Below are 6065 nucleotides of genomic sequence, written 5' to 3'. Positions count from 1 at the left end.
AAACGTGAAGGTTTAATTTAGAGGAAGTGTCTGAATTCCTCAAACTTGATGATGCAAGGTATATTACTCTTAAACCACATAGATTTAGGAACTCATCCTGGTGAAATAATATTGTAAGTGCCGAACATATTGTCTGTTATTGAATTTCAAGTTCCAATTTTTCAATCCTAATGTTGCAAGGTATTCAACTTCTAAGCTGTATAGATTGGTAATGTTTTGCTGGTAAATAGATATTTTAGATGTACTAAGTAATGACTATTTCAACTACTACAACACTAAAAAGATTAAAATTTAAAAAATATATATTAAAAAACCCCGACTTCCACTGTCCATTGCTAAGCACAGGTCTCCACTCGGAATGAGAAAGGGTTTGATCACAGTTCACCACGGTGGCTAAGTGTGGATTGGCATTTGGCAGACTTCACACATATCACTACATTATAATATATTAAAGAAACACCAAGAAAACAAAGTATTACCTATTTCAATAGTATTTTATAGTAAAGTAGCTATGAATTTAAATTCAGAATATTTTTATTCAATTAAACTTTTATACTTAAGTGCTTTTGAATTATTAAAACTCAAAATAATCTATGAATGTGTTTAACTACTTATAAGTTACAAGGAACCAAAAACTTAGTTTGTTATAATCCGCTAAACCAAACAGATTTATATGGTACCACGCAACACCACACAGATTCCAAAACCACTCGACGTACATTTTGCCCTGACACGGGAGCATCATCAGGTTTACATCATGCAAAGTTAATAAGTTATTTAATTAAATACCTTTAACAATGGCTGCAGTCGCTGTCGCACTTACGGATTCGATGGTTTTGTTAACCAGTTTCTTCACTGACGAATTTTGCATTTTTTATAATAATGAAATCTTCACCAACCACAAAAAATTTTAAATAAAGGATGCTATCTAGAGACGGGACCTTTCCTATTTAAAATCGATTAATCGAAAAATCGGTCAAAAAAATCCGCTAAAAAATCGAGATTTAATTTGTTATGTCAATAACGATAAAGGGAATTGTATAATATTGGTTAGGCGTGAACAGAATTTATACAAAAAACCCGGTCAAGTGCGAGTCGGTCTCGTGCACCGAGAGTTCTGTACTTGAGTATTTTTTTCGTCATTTTGCACGATAAATCAAAAACACGATAATGCATAAAAATAAATAAAAATCTGTTTTAAAATGTACAGGTAAAGCTCTTTCATATTATACCCCACCTGGTATAGTTAGTTATCTTAGTTTGAAAATTGAAATACATTTTAATTTCTTTTTAATGATGTAACTACAAATTCACGATTTTTGGATTTATTCCTTTACTTGTGCTATAAGATCTATCTACCTAATTTTATGATTCTAGGTCAATGGAAAGTACCCTATAGGTTTTTTTGACAGACATGACGGACGGACGGATAGACAGACAACAAAGTGATTTTATAAGGGTTCTGTTTTTCCTTTTGAGTGAAAAACGATTTTCTTAAAAACGATTATATCAAAAACTATCGTAAAACAAATCATGATTATTTGCCATTTCCACTTGTATTAATATAAATGATAGAAGATTTAGTTTTTAAATATTTTAATCCAATAATTATTTAGTTCCGGTTTATTTCTGGTTGGTGATTTGATTTATACCGTTGCCAGCTTACAAAAACAATTATTTATTAACAAATAATTGATTCAAAAATATCTTTACATTGAATTTTAAAAGAAGAAACAGTTTTATGTTGAATTTTTAACTAAACAACACGTTTTGACTTGTGCATAATATTTTTTAAGGTATATGAAATCTGCAAAACCGCACTTGCTCAGCGTAACGGATTATGGCTAAACTCTTCTCATTCTGAAAAAAGACCCGTGCCCAAAATGAGCTGGTGACGAATTTTCACATTTATTCCTGTATTTGGGCTATAAGACCTACCTAACTGCCAAATTTCATGGTTATAGGTCAACGGGAAGTACCTACCCTATAGGTTTGTTGATAGACAGACAGATAGACAACAAAGTGATCCTATAAGGGTTTCGTTTTTCCTTTTAAGTACGGAACCTTAAAAATGAGAACTTACACGCCATTTCAGCTCTAGGTGTCAACTGTCATGTCAAAACTTTTTTTTGTTTACACAAATTAGTCAATGTCAGCCAAATTAAAATAAAACATTATTACGTAAATGCAGTATAAAACAGCATTATTCTATTGATGGGTTAGTAAACAGTGTTATATTAAATTAACTTTATTTAGATAATTCGATCAGTTTTCGATTCTAAACGAATTATCGATGTGTACGGTTACTCATTTTCATTCATTTTTAGTCTGTGGTTGCAATATTGTTTCTGCACAACATTAAAGAAATTAAAGAATAGGAAACGTCAAAATCCGTCAAAATTAGCATTTTATTTTTCTCTGTGGATCTAAATTTTTGTTTTCATTTAGTTTTTATTAAAAATTGTGATTAAATCATGGATAAATTGAATGAATGTTACGTATATAGTTTACTTAAGAATGTTGTTCGTGGACCACAAGGCGTTTGTGCGTGTTTTTAACTGTTTTATCATCGGAAAAAGTGTTAACAAAGTTACGTGTTGGCGAAAAGGTGTGTTTGTTTATGTTTTGGATCAATTTAACCGGAACGGACTTTTTTTATCTCGATTTTTGCTATTAATAATGAGACCACGGACTGAATACGGAATCCACGAATCTCTCTAAATTGAGATGTGTTAATTGTGGCATCAATGTAAATTAAAGGAATAGGCATAATAGCCTTGAATTGGTAGAGGTTATGTTAGTAATATAACACTGGATTGCACCCCAAGTGGTAAGTGTACAGTGCAGTTATTTCTATTTTACACAAAGTTTATTTAGGATAAACTCGCAGTTACGTTGTTGAATAAGCTGTAAATGAATACATGGTTATTGTCAGGGGCTGATATCTAGTAACATTTTCAATTGAAGGCAAATGCATATTATACTTGTGTGCAGTAACATCGACTTCATTATTCATATTTTTCATAATAAAGATAGGTAGTAGTTAGGTACCTAGGTTATTCTTATTTTTTTAGTGTAACAAAATTTCGTTGTTAGCAGGTGACTGAGACTACCAGTGTGCCTTTTTTGTTGGACTCCTAGTCACTCCAATGGGACTAATGATGATTAACCTACTAGTGATTGACCATTGTCGTCTTTCTATTAGCTGTGGATGCTCTTCGATGAGAACAAGATTTCACAAGCTACATACTGACCTAGAAATTTGAGACATGCATATATATCATAATAATGGAGATGATTATACCATAACAGGTAGATATATTATTTTATTTAGTATTTCATTAAAAAGTAAACAAATGTTTGTTATATTTGGGTATTTATGTGAGCTATGGCCAAACCTTGTCTTCTTCTGAGAAGAGATATGCTCAGTAAGCAGCAATAAGGTTGAGAGGATCATTTAACATAGTTAAAAAGTTTAACTTCATTCTGTTATCATAAAAAAATAAATAAATACTTTTATTTTAGTACATTATATGGTATTCTAAACTTATTAAGAATCTGTTTATTTCAGCTGCATGGATCTGATGAAATCTGTCACCCCTGTTGGAAGAGAAGTAATCGATTGAAAGCACATACTCTTGAGCCACCTGGATCATCAATTATTGTTCTACCGAACTTGAAAAGAGGACCAGATACCCAAGTGCATTGTTTTTTTCCAGACTGTAACTCACCACAAAGATTATTATTAATTCCTAAATGGTTAAGGTTGAAGCTTTTTACAGATTTTATGTTCTAGCAAATTGTAGGATTTGTTCATGCTATGTACAAAATGATAATTGGCAGCAATTATCTGATATTCCACAATCAATATATTTTGTAAATATTTTAATGTAAATAATATACCAGGCAGACAAGCTATAACACAACTGCTGTAATTGCATTGTGTCATCGATAGACAGTAGATGGGTGCCCATGTCATAACTATTATTAGGTATATGAGCTGGGTGAAGTATCAAGAAAACTTGAATTCATTTGTTCAATTGTTCTTAGATAACGTTTCATTAACATGTTCAAACTTAGATTAATAAAAAAATATAAAAAGTAAATTGATTTTTTATTTCAAAAACCTTCTATTTAATTAACAACATTAGAAACATTTGGACACAAAATTGTATTATTTTTTTAATTTCTTCTGATTTTATCTACTAATTCTATGTATTGCTTTTATTATAATGTCTACCCCAAGCCAAAATCCCCATACAAGCTGCATAGTTCCCTTTATATCCCGGAAAATTAAATAGTTTCCATGAGATCTTTAAAAACCTAAATCCTTGCGGACGAAGTCACGGGTATCTTCTAGTTACTTGTATTATTTTAAGTTATTTATGTGAAAAAATAGGAGATTTATTGGAGTTGAGTAAAATACGAAACGTCACTTTACTGTATCTAATTAAGTCTTTTTTTTACGGTCCTGGATATCACTCCTTTAGGCCATAATTAAAAGTAAAAAAAATAGTAGTATAGACTGTTAGTGTAGCTGTTATAAGAGCTGTTTGTTATATTATGCAGTGAAAAACTGACATTGACGCTTTAAAATGTCATCTATATATCTATACTTACTAATAAATAAAATTGAAGTGTCTGTCTTTGATTTCGAAAAAACTATCTTATATTAAGAAAAAACTCATATTATGGTTATTTGAACGATACCATAACTGAATCACACGTTAAAATTTTTGTCTGTATGTCTGTTTGAACGGGCTAATCTTTGGAACGGCTGAACCGATTTTAATGGGATTTTCAGAAACAAGTAGAGGATTGACCAGGAAGTAACATAGGCTATTTTTTTAACCGACTTTCAAAAAGGGAGTTGTGTTTTTCTACCTATGTACCTACACCGAAATCTCCGAGATTTCTGAACCGATTTCCGTAATTTTTTTTTTCATCGATAGAGGAACTTGGCGACATTGTTTCATATAAAATTTGGATTTCAACTCTTCAATTATCCTGTAAATAAAATTGAAGAGTCTGTCTGTAATTTTGAAATAACTACATCATTGGTTATTTGCATGGTTATTTGCATGCTTATAAAGTAGAATATGAAGGTCGCTACTTAGGTATAATTTTGAACTTAACAACTGATATTCAGCAAATAAATAAATTTCATTTCATTTAATTTCATTTCAACGGTACCATAATTGAATCACACGTTTTAAAAAATCGTGTCTGTCTGTTTGAATGGGCTAATCTTCGGAACGGCTGAATCGATTTTGACGGGATTTTCACAAACAAAGGATTGACCAGGAAGTGACATAGGCTACTTTTTAACCGACTTTCAAAAAGGAAGTTGTGTTTTTCTACCTATGTACCTATACCGAAATCTCAGACATTTCTGAACCGATTTGTGTATTTTTTTCCTGATCGATAGAGAAACTTGGCGAATAAAATTTGACTACCAAAATGAGTACGGAACCTTCGGTGCGCGAGTCTGACTCGCACTTGGCCAGTTTTTTATTTGTAAAAAGCGCATGTCCGCCATCTTTAATTTGAAAATAAATACCATCATCAAAATCAGCACTCTGGGAGACCCTGAAAACGATACCCATTTCTATTTTTTGTGAAAAGTATAAGTCCGCCATCTTGGATTAGAAAATGCATGTCATTATCAAATTCAGCACCCTGGAAACCCATGAAAACTACACCCATTTCTATTTTTTGTGAAAAGTGGAAGTCCGCCATCTTAAATTAGAAAAGTATGTCATTATCAAATTCAGCACCCTGGAAACCCCCGGAAACGACTCCCATTTCTATTTTTTGTGAAAAGTGTAAGTTCGCCATCTTGGATTAGAAAATGAATGTCATTATCAAAATCAGCACCCTGGAAGACTCTGAAAACGACACCCATTTCTATTTTTTGTAAAAAGTATAAGTCCCCCAACTTGAATTAGAATATGAATGTCATTATCAAAATCAGCACCCTGGAAAACCCTGAAAACGATATCCTTTTTTTTTGTAGAAGCGGGGTAGTTGAGGATAATAATTTAGTGCGTGGGTGCATAGGTGAG

General features: G+C 31.9%; 1 long non-coding RNA gene across 2 annotated transcripts; it reads left to right on the top strand.

Moving 5' to 3' along the window:
* Positions 1–2243: 2243 nt before the first annotated feature.
* On the top strand, positions 2244–4100 carry LOC123879866. Of its 2 annotated transcripts, none has more exons than XR_006799077.1 (3): positions 2244–2830; positions 3100–3312; positions 3572–4100. It is a non-coding gene; the product is annotated as an uncharacterized LOC123879866 (long non-coding RNA). The 2 variants fall into 2 exon arrangements; XR_006799078.1 differs by having other exon boundaries at positions 3097–3312.
* The last annotated feature ends 1965 nt before the right edge of the window (positions 4101–6065 follow it).

Source organism: Maniola jurtina, chromosome W, assembly GCF_905333055.1.
Source record: "Maniola jurtina chromosome W, ilManJurt1.1, whole genome shotgun sequence".
Lineage (NCBI taxonomy): Eukaryota > Metazoa > Arthropoda > Insecta > Lepidoptera > Nymphalidae > Maniola > Maniola jurtina.
This window is presented reverse-complemented; position numbering and strand designations above follow the sequence as displayed.